The following is an 11,566-nucleotide window of genomic DNA, read 5'->3' as shown; positions in this document are numbered from 1 at the left end:
ACAAGAGGGAAACTGAGAGATACTATTTCTGATAATGGAAACTCAGTGTCCTCAGCCATGACCTGTTGGCTGAGGACCGTCTGGCCCCGTATTCAGCCCATATATATGTCCATATCTGTAGCCAAATATCAGCCTCATTCCCAGCCCATTATGCCACTCCCACCTATCCCATGATACTATATGTTTCTTTCAACCCACTGAAAAAAATCAAGCTTTAGTAGCTTCTTACATGCTGTTTTCTTTACCTTCAAATTCCTTCCTTCGCCACTTCCCCACCTGACTTATCATTTCTGCTTCAACTGCTTCCACCCCACCTCCAACCTCAAAGTAGTTATCTCCCTTTTACAGAATCTTGGAGCTCTCTGTACATACCCCTCCTGGCCCTTATCAGACGCACTGTTGTTATCTATTTAATGTCTCTCTCTACCACTGGCCTGTTTAACTCCACAGAACAGAAACAATCTTAAGTCATCCTTGTCTCTTCCCCCAATTATCTCCACCATCTCCAAACCCCAACACACACACACACACACACACACACACACACAATGTCTGATGCAGAGTAAGAGCTCTATCAGTGTCTAATAAATGAATGAAATAAGTTCTGCCTTCACCAGAGAGAACCCCAGCAAGTCATAAAAAATAAATTAAAAGCATAAATAACAGTCACTAGTTTTAATGTGGTAATTCAATTGAAAGAAACAGGAAAAGCACTTCATCTTCATCAGAAAGGTCTAATCTTCAGACATCAGGCAAGAAAATCAACCATTCCAGCTAGAAAATGAAGAATATTCAGCACAACCGGCTTCCCTCTAAAGGACGTTCACCCAGGAGCAAAGCAGTCTTGTCACAGAGGAACCAGCCAGTACTTAGAGCTCAAGTCTCTGACTCCTGGGCCAGTGAAGCCACACAGCAAAAATAGTAACAACAGTTACTATTTGGGGGCACTTAATCCACCAGGCTCTGAATTCACTATTATACATATGCTATCTCATTTTATCTGTTTTTTTTTGTCTCAATGTTTTTATTGGAAACAAATAGTTGCACCAAGCAAGAGCTTGCTTTCCCCACTCCAAATTAAAACAGAGCACAATGGGGCAAAGATCAGTTGGCCGGACAATTCCAATATGTGGACATCCTTCTTTCTACTCACTGTGGTTGGGGTAACTTTATTCGTAAGCAGTCACTCTTAGACAAAATATTAACCCCAAAGTGCTAACGTCACTCGAAAGGAAGTGGCCTTAATTTCATGTGTGGGGCAGTATGTTCTATAAATGCCAAAAGGTGGGAGAAGCACAAACACAACCCACTCTTTAAAAAAACTAAATAATTCAAAGTAGAATTTTTCCATTCCCCCCTTTCTCCTGTAATAAAAAGTAGTGCTGGGCTCTGACACCCAGATTTGGTTTTTATCCTGGCCATTTACAAAGTGTTCCCCCATATGACTTGCATCATTAGGGTTAGGAATAATAGTTCATTCACTCTGAAGAAAGTATCTACTCCTTTCTCCTCTTCTTGCCTTCATGCTCATGTTCCTTGGGGCAGCTGCTATCTGAGGGCCTTTTAGAGCCACCGTGCTGTTTGGCTTCTTCCAAAAATTTGTCCAAACCAAAAGGATCCTCCTCAAACTGAACTGGTCCTTCTCGGCCTCTGTCTACGGTCTGAACCAGAAAACTCCTTAGTGGGGACAAATCTGTTAGTCTTTATTCTGGCTTCTAGGTCATCACTATACATGTCCTTGTCCAGATTTTTACTGGGCCTGTAAATATTCTGGGCCATATCTTTACCACCTCTCCAGGCTTGATCATAAACATTGTAAATTTCATCTTCTCCACCTGCAAAACCACTGTCCATACCCTTGGACTGGTTGAAGAGCTTTTGGTCATACTGAACTTCATTGGAAGTCTGAGGGTTGGGCACACCAAAAACAATGACTTCACTGATACCTCTACTTTCATTTCTCTGCAGTTTCAACCTCTTATCTGGAGCTGCCCTGGAAAGATTCCAGTCATGCTGTCTCTCTTTTCGCCTGTCATGCCGGATTTCATCCCTCTCACGTGCCTCCCCATCCTCTTTTTCCACATGGGTTTTGATCCCAGCTCTTCTCTCCCCCTGGCTTTCTGGGCCACTTCTCTAAGTTTCTCTTCATGTTTCTCCTTTTCTTTTTGAGTCATCTTTCTCTCTACTTGAGCTCGCATTTCCACAGCTTCACAAGCCTTCCGATCAGCAACATAGAGGGCTTCGGCCAGTTTTGCAAAATTTTCATTGATGTGAACTGTCTGCAGTCCTCTTCCATCAGCCGCCAGACGTTTAGCTAATGGAACTGTATAACCCTTTGCATTTTTCCAGTTTGAAATACAGGGAGGAATCTTCCACTCTTGTTGTTCCTTCATGGTCATCTTTCGGCTAGGAGAATGCATGACAGGTGCAGGAGGAGAAGGTGGTCCCCGGGGAATTTTCTTATTCATCTTGAACCTTGGAGGCTCCACTGGATCTTTCTGCATTTCCACCATTCGAATAACTCTCTGTTTAGCTCCAGAGTTGAAAGCCACTCCTTGTTGAGATGGTGTGTATTGGATATACAGAGGAACCAGTTTATCAGCTGCTGCTCGGACTGGCATGGCTGCAGCAACCTTCTGTGATAAAGGATTTTTCTAAGGTTACCTTTGTCTTTTCTGTTTTCTCTTTAATGGCTTCTTCATCAGGTCTTTGCAGGTCTGGGTCATCTGCATTCATGACTTCTTTGGGAACCATGTCAGTGTACTTGCTATAAATGACCTTGTCTTTTGACTGTCCCTGTCGAACAGCTGCATCATACTTAATTTTTCCTTCAGCATCCACCTGAATGACCAGTGCATTTGACATTTTTTTCTCTTGTCCCATATTCAGGGGATACTGGGCCACATGGATTGCTGGAAAAGCACCTCCATCTCCAAAATCCTCTAATAACTGAGGTATCCAGCCTTTCCGGTACCCGCATGGGGGAGGTTCTCTTTGGGAGGAGACCAGTGAGGTCTGTCGTGATCTCTGGGATCTTGCCTTTTCTTCAGCCTCAAGCTGGTCCTGGGATAGCTGAGTAGGTGCAGGTAAAAAGCTGGTGTGCACCATCTACTGCTGCTTCCTCTTCTCGTTTTATCTTTATCCCAGCCCTGTGAAGGAGGTATTATAATTTCCGTTTTACAGATAAAGAATGCTCTAACTATCCAAGATTTAGCCTCGGCCTGAGTTCAAAGCTTGTGGTCTTAACCTCTGCATCCTGTTGCTCTCCACTGGCCTCCAAGCTCCCTCCTGGTGGAAGCCAGCACTATTATGTTCGATCTTGTGTCTCCAGCACCGAGAACAGTGCCTGGCATATATTTGCTAAATGCTACGGTGAAATACAAACCTCTTGGGAAAGAGAAAGATACCTTGACTCCCAGCCCCTGGATATTTTATTACACCCTCTTACCAATGATTAAATGTCTGCTTCTACCCACCCGGGACTCAAGGGCCCACTGAACACCCTGGCCTAGGGGATGTGCATTGAAGGGCCATCTTCCAGGTCTGCCGTGAGGGAATTCCAACACTTTTCTGCACAGCCTTTATAACAGTGGAGAAAAGTATTCCAGCTGAGCCTTACAGACTTCTATCCAGGGGCAAACTCAAACCCCCAAAACAACTGAAAGTCGGGGAGAAGTTAAAGAAACCCCTTCTCTCTCTGCTTGGGCTTAGATAGTCTCTGGCTCAGGGACCCAACTTTTTTTTTCCACTTGAAGTCTCTGGGTCTTAGGGATGCCCTCTAATGCATATGGACTTATTTATTTTTGTTGCCCAATGATATTACACATATGTTGTGAAAAAAATAAATTGGTCTTGGGACTTCCCTGGTGGCACAGTGGTTAAGAATCTGCCTGCCAGTGCAGAGGCACGGGTTTGATCCCTGGTCCAGTTAGATCCCACATGCTGCGGAGCAACTAAGCCTGTGCACCACAACTACTGAGCCTGCACGCCTAAAGTCGGTGCTCCACAAGAGAAGTCACCGCAATGAGAAGCCTGCGCACCGCAATGAAGAGTAGCCCCCACTCTCTGCAACTAGTGAAAGCCCATGTGCAGCAATGAAGACCCAACGCAGCCAAAATTTAAAAAAAAAAATTAAAAATATATTGTTCTTAAGCGCAGAAATACATTGCTTTTTTTTTTTGGTTTTCTTTTCCTTTCTGCTTCTCTCTGCTTAGTCCTCAGACAGATTCTGGTAACAGGGGAGTAAATAATTACTGACTTCAACCAGAAATTTTTGGATGTCTGACAGGACCTTTTGGCACTAAACTGAAACACTAACCTTTGCTAATAAAGCTGCCGACGTTTCTACATTGTCTATGAGACTTTGAGGATAGGAATACTTTACATAAGACGTAGAATAAGCATCAGTGTGATTTATATGGCATTTGGTCTACAGAAAAGGAGAAAAAGGTACAGTTTGTGATTCACAAGAGGCAGAGAGTAGAAAGCAAGCTTCTTTCTCACCCTGTCAGTTCCTAATCCAGAGTCGCTGATTCTAGGCAACATCAGAAAAATGCTTACTCCTGAGTCCAGTAGTTTGTTGACAGTGCAATTCAAAACAAGGAGCTTGCCCCCAGTAACCTTTTTCTGCAAAAATACAGCTCTTTTCTCTCCTATCTGGAAATACAAGTAAAAGCAGTGATAGGCCTGAGCTGTAGCTAGCCCTCTTTGATAAAAAATACAACATGTAGTTGAATATTCCAGCACTTAGCACAATGTCTGGTATAAAACTGGTGCTCAATATTTGTGGGGTTCAAGGAAGAAATTTTTGTGTCTAACTCAGTGACCTTGCAGAACTCTTTAATTCTAATTTTACACTCAACAGCATATGGAATCATTAAATCAGATTACGTTATATCAGAGGCTTCTTGGCTACAGAGGAGAAACTTGGAGCTTGAGATGCATTTCACAGAGTCGTTTTGTTAGTTGACAGAGAACCTTTTATGGAAGAACAGTGCTGCCTGTCTCTACAACATTTTCCTTACACTGTAATCACTGCTCCTGCCATGTTGTTGACATGGAAGGGGAGCCGAGTGAAATATTTCAGTTGGCTGGAAGTTAACCCCTCAAGTCACGGAGTGTTGTGGAGAACTTGTGTTTCACAGAGAGTACAGGCAGGGAATTCCCTGGCAGTCCAGTGGTTAGGACTCTGTGCTTCCACTGCTCAATCCCTGCTCCAGGAACTAAGATCCCACAAGCCACGTGGGGCGGTGAAAGATCATAAATAAATAAATAAATAATAAATAAAGATATAAAAAAGAGAGTGCAAGCAGAAGAACTTAGGTCTGCACTCAGAGTGTGAGCTCCCTGTGAGCAGGGACCCTTAATGCTTCAGTGCCTAGGATGGTTCCCGGAAGAAAATGGCACTCAGTAAATATTTAGTAAACGAACACCCCCAATTCTTGAGTTCTGGATGTTTTCTCAAGTCACGTGGGGAGGGGGCCCAGGGAGCTTGAGGAATGGGGGCAAGAAATTACCCATTCTTTCTTTGTTTTTTTTAGCCACTGTCAAAACAGATTAACTAGCCTTCCCATTACCTGGGTAACAGAGGCCTAAGTGAATATATCTCAATGAGATACACTGAGAACACGGGGGCAGGGCCAGGTCCTGACACCAGACAGGGCCAAACCTGGAAACAGAACTTCACTGCCAGGCTGGCTGTCTCTTCTTGCTTTGGCCGAGTGGCTAAAAACGAACGTGGGCTGCTGAGAGGCTCACCTACAGGGCCTGGCCCTCGGCCCATGTCTTCCCCATACTGCAGAGGCCATCAAATTCCACAGGCCCTTAGAGATGTTTATTTTTGCACTCTGTAGACTCTGCTCGCTGCTGGAGCCACAGCAGGTCACACAAAGGACAAGGTGTTGCCAAGCTGAGAATGTGGGGTGCTCCTCAGTGCAAGACCCAGGACCTGAATTTCTTCCCGGAAATGAAAGAGTTAGGAGCGCTTTTTACAAAAGTTCCTCAACAGGTAGGTGGTTGTCTTTGTCTCTGTCTTTATTGAAATAGTTAGGAATGAACGAGTTCATCCCACTTCCTTCTAGATTTGAACCCACAGAAAAGTCTGATGAACAAAGGCCTTGGAAGTAGTTTCCAACCCTTTTGCATGTGAGGTCCCTCTATACATCGTAAAGTATTTCCTTAGCCAAGCAAGGCAATAGTTATGTTTTTAGAATAAGTTATCTGTTGATCAATAAAATATGTAAAGGCAACAGTTAAAATGAATTTCATGGCATTGTCAAATACATTTTGTTTTATTTGATGAATCACTCAGACATTTACAAACATTTGAAAAATTGTGGTAACTGTGTAAGATATTTTTCTGTCCACTGACAGGATGCCATCATGTACGAGTGGATTTGCACACCTTGTACTAATTCTGTCGTCTCCTCCCAGGTCTGAGACCCCCAGATTAGAAGCCCCTCTCTGTTGACTAAGGGTAAGCCTAGTGCCTTGAAGAACATCAATTCCTTCTGGTTTACGGGGCATATTATTTGTTGAAGGTCCCAGTAGGAACTGGGAAACTGGGGAGACTTCAACAAAGATATTATTCATAAAGGTGTGAACAAGTGTTCCTAAAATCTAACAAAGGTCAGTAGAGTCCTCTGAGGCCAGTAACACTAGCACTTCTAGGCCTGAGAGGCAAAGGGAGAGAGCAGTTGCTGGAACCTTCTGCAGAGTCACTGGGTAAAGGAAAGCAGCCAGTCCATAAGGATCTGACAGTAAAAGAACCAAAGAAAAAAAATACACCACCTTCACACTCTTCCTGCCTTCCAAGTCCCATCAGTGGCTGAACCGAGCAGGAACCCAGTTGATGTAGCCTATAAGTGTCAGCCTTCCAGGGCAAAGAAGTGGGTGGAAATGGGATGAACAGTGAACTTGGAGGTGCAAATGGAAACTGTCCTGCACACCAGGGTAACCTGTAAGTTTGCCCTGTAGTGCACTAGGGCTATGGTTAAAAACGAGATCAAGGGGCTTCCCTGGTGGCGCAGTGGTTGAGAGTCCGCCTGCCGATGCAGGGGACACGGGTTCATGCCCCGGTCTGGGAAGATCCCACATGCCACGGAGCGGCTGGGCCCATGAGCCATGGCCGCTGAGCCTGCGCGTCCGGAGCCTGTGCTCCTCAACGGGAGAGGCCACAACAGTGAGAGGCCCGCGTACCGCAAAAAAAAAAAAAAAAAAGGACAACTCCAAAATCTGCATCTCTGCTGCAGATCTTCCTCCCGAGTTGAAAACTCCGATTTCCAACAGCCTATAAGTTACCTCAAAGTCACATGCCTACAAAGCACTGGCTGGTCTCTCCTGGAAACACATTTTATTTTCATGCTTTCACCATTTTCCAGCTAGGTATGCTAGAACACTCTGAGTCTTTTGACTCTCCTCCCTAACCCTCAGAATAAGTGAGTCCAACTCGTACCACTTCCTATGGTATCCCTCTCATACCTGCCCTCCCTTTTTAGTTTCCCTTGACCTTGTACCTGAACGAAGTCAGAGCCTGTCCCAGCTGGCCTCGCTAATCCTGACTCCACCACTTAGAGAGTGACTCTGTTTAGACTTTCCTGTGCTTACTAATTATGACTCTTATATAGTGTCTCAGGGACTCAGTTTCCTCATCTGTAGGGTAGAGCCATGCTCAGTACCTACAACTAGGGACAAAGACCTCCTTTCCATTGATTCCACGGGGCAGAAACTCCAGTGGAGCTAGCACCCCTGGTGTTTACTTACTCACCTACTTTTCTCTGCAGGAGAAGTTGGTTACCTGATTCATAGGTTTGGGAGAAACAGATGCACATGCTCAGCTTTTTGTTTTTCTTTTTTGTTTTTCCACTTGGGATCTGCCTGTGAGTAGAGAGCGCTCATCCTTCTTAGCTCTTCCATCCTGTACATGAAACAGGGGTATGCGCCCTTCAAAGGAGGCCTGTGGCTGTTTGAGGGCTTCCAAGGATGGTGACTGGGTAAGTCCATCTTTTATGTACCCAGAGTACTGCTGTCCTTCCTGGCTGGTAGTCCTAAGCCTCATCCCACTCTTATTAGCATTATTAGCACCTAAGGCAGCATTTTAGTCTTTGATTCTTGTTTCTACCTCTAAATTGGTTTTGAACTTGTGAGAAGACAGGTGGTTTTTATTGATCCTTTTTTTTTTTTTTTTTTTTTTTTTTTTTGCAGCACGCGGGCCTCTCACTGCTGTGGCCTCTCCCGTTGCAGAGCACAGGCTCCGGACGCGCAGGCTCAGCAGCCATGGCTCACGGGCCCAGCCGCTCCATGGCATGTGGGATCTTCCCGGACCGGGGAACGAACCCGTGTCCCCTGCATTGGCAGGCAGACTCTCAATCACTGCGCCACCAGGGAAGCCCTTTATTGATCCTTTTGATCACAATTCCTACCTCATGGAGTTGTTAAGAAAATGAAATGAGGTAATCCATATTATATCACAAAGCATAGGATCTGCCCATAGTACGCATTCAAATAAATGTTAGCTCTTCTTACTGTCGTGGCTATTGTTGTTATAGACTGCTTCCATGAGTCTTAGGAAAGGGATAGGAATTTAAAATTTCAATATCCTATGATTATTATAATACTTCATATCAAGATAGTGTGGAGAATAACAGCTATAAAGCTATTATATAACTTTAATTTGTAAAATAAAAGTTATAAAGTAGAACCTTCTAAACAGCAGAAGAAAATCTATCACCATTTCCTCTCCAAAGACTTCACATGGAGGCATTCACATGTGTTCTGAGGCTGGGTGTGAAAGCTGTTCTGAAAGCACATTTCTCTGAGGAGGCTTACAAGAGGCCCTTAGGCCACGATGCAGCTGTAAATAGTAACATAACATGGCTCAGAAAAAAAAAAAGTTTTAAGAAGAAAAAAGAAACCCACATTCCTCTGACAGGATACTCCTCTCTAAAAGAGTTCCAGAGGTTTCCCCTGCCCTCAGTTATACTACTGCTCTTTGAGTATGTAGTGCTCATGCAATAATGCAATATGAATGCTGCATTACATTTTGAAGCACATAAACCAGTGCACTTGGCCTGGGGTCAGACATGCCTGGCTTTGAAACCCAGTGCTGACAACTAATAGCTGTATGAACCTGACTTGCGACTTAGCTTCCTGAGTCTGTCTCCTGCTCTGTATATTGAAGTTAATAGTTCCTCTTTATTAGGGCTTTAATGAGGATTAAAGGGCAAATATGTGTAAAAGCTCCTGCACCTATTAAAATATTCACATAATAAATACATTAATTCCCTTCCCTATTATACCAGCTGATACATTTTTCATCTTCTTTTGTATCTTTCAATAATTTTCCAAATTAAAAAGTGAAGCGAAAAAAAAAGCAAAGCAATTATACAAGCTATATAGTAGCATACAGTAGGCACTCAAAAAATACTTATCTAAGTTAAACATATACCAGTTACTAGTTCAAACAGTGACATGGTTAGCAAATTATTAGTAAATAAGTGTCTTTATCATACCTGAAAGCACCCATATTTCTTGTCTTAGAGTATCCAAAGGAAAAAAGGGAGAGACCCAGAGACTTTATCCTTCTATGTCAATTTTCCCTTATGATATTGGGACAAGACAAAAGAACTAAATAATTGAATGAGGGAGAGTGGCAAAGCGAAAATGATGGGGAAAACAATAAATCCAAGAAATACTATGCTCTTTGAACATTTAAACTAATTTTTACTTCTTTGCAGTATTTAGTTGGTTCTTTCTTTTGAATTGCACACTGAAATTCTTTGCAGGCAACTATCTGTATATCGAATATCTGTGTCCATGTTCTCTTCCCTTTTCAGTGACTTTTCCTAAGTAGTACATGTCCCAACCATGGATCATTATAAAGCCTTTACGAATGATGGTTACGAGGACTGTAGCAGCACCCAAAAAATGCCTGTGTTGGGCTAACTCACAGTCAGAACACAAAATGTACGAGCTATGAGTACAACTACAGAAAATACATGTGCACAAGGACAAAATGAGAAGGGAATGCAGAGAGAAAGAAAATAGTTGTGTGAGGAAAGTAAGATTATGAATGGTCTCTTCCTGTACTTTCTGAACTTCTTGGAATAATCTTATACCCTTCTTATAAAAAGTAATAAAACTACTTTTACATAGTTGTATCTAAGTGTATTCTTACTGCTTTCTTTCCCATTCCACATCGATTCATATATGCTTTTTTGCATATTTGACAGAGCTGACACTTGACATGTTGTATCTTTACCATGGTTGGGTTTGCCCTCTTCTTGTAAACTTGTCAAGATTTTATCCTCTTGGAATACTTAGGGGGAGGGCTTTACTTTGGGACCACTCTCTTATACTTGGATCAAAGGTCACCCCTCACTTCTTTTCTTCCTAACAGGCTGAAAACAAGAATCTATCTGTGGAAAGAGAAAATGTACAATCTTTTTTTTTTTTTTTTGCGTTATGCGGGCCTCTCACTATTGTGGCCTCTCCCGTTGCAGAGCACAGGCTCCGGACGCGCAGGCTCAGCGGCCATGGCTCACGGGCCCAGCCGCTCCGCAGCACGTGGGATCTTCCCAGACCGGGGCACGAACCCATGTCCCCTGCATCGGCAGGCGGACTCTCAACCACTGTGCCACCAGGGAAGCCCTACAATCATTTTTTAAGGCTGTCTAAGGAAACAATCCAATTAGCAGAGTTTAGTTCTGTTTTTTTTTTTCCCAAAAAAGGGAATGTGTGTGTTGTGTGTGTGTAAAATAAAGAAATTTATTCCAGCATGCTCTTTCACTATAATTTTCAAAATTGCTTTTCTCTTAAAAAGTGATGAAATATTTGATGAGTAACTAATAGGGAATGAAAAAGTCCACTTTAGGGCAATGGTACTAGACGGAATGAGAATGTGATGTTCTTTCTCGTGGAATTTTAGGCTCACGCAAGGATATCATTCCCTTTTCTTTAATAAACTTCTTGAGAGAATGCTGACAATGACAAAACTGTCTTTGCTGGGGGCTAGTAGAAGAATGAGTTCCTTAATATTTTCAGGGTAAAAATACATAAATGCTTGATTTATATTGAAATAATTTTAGGATCTTAGAATGAGATTAGAAAATAAACATTTTGATTTCTACAAAATAATTAATTGCCTATAAGATTGAAAAGTACAGTTTCATCTGTAATTAACCATTCAAGTCTTAAATCCATACTCCTCACTTAAAAGAGAATGTCAAATAATACAAATTTAATTTATTTGATTTCTTGTTTCTCAAGAATGCAATCAATTAAGAGCACAGCAAAAAAGGCTTATGAATGGCTGAAGTCTACATTCCAAAGGCCAGTGTATTTTTACTGTGTATTGTATGCTAACAAGGTTGTTTTTATGGGTTTCAAGTCCGCCAATGATAAGCTATAATCACAGTGTAGTGCAAAAAGGTATCACAGACAAATCTGTAACCAAGTGTGAGGAGATCATTGTTAAGAGTCTAATGGCAACAGAATCGACCAAGAAAAAAAAGAAAAGAGAAAAAGAAAAGACCCAGAAAATTCAATGGCTTGGAGTCATTTTGTATAC

General features: G+C 42.6%; 1 pseudogene; it reads right to left on the bottom strand.

The window, feature by feature from the left end:
• Positions 1–1,255: 1,255 nt before the first annotated feature.
• LOC132500171 (SNW domain-containing protein 1-like) lies at positions 1,256–3,108 on the bottom strand (annotated as a pseudogene).
• Positions 3,109–11,566: the final 8,458 nt, after the last annotated feature.

Source organism: Mesoplodon densirostris, chromosome 1 (assembly GCF_025265405.1).
Source record: "Mesoplodon densirostris isolate mMesDen1 chromosome 1, mMesDen1 primary haplotype, whole genome shotgun sequence".
Taxonomy (NCBI): domain Eukaryota; kingdom Metazoa; phylum Chordata; class Mammalia; order Artiodactyla; family Ziphiidae; genus Mesoplodon; species Mesoplodon densirostris.
This window is presented reverse-complemented; position numbering and strand designations above follow the sequence as displayed.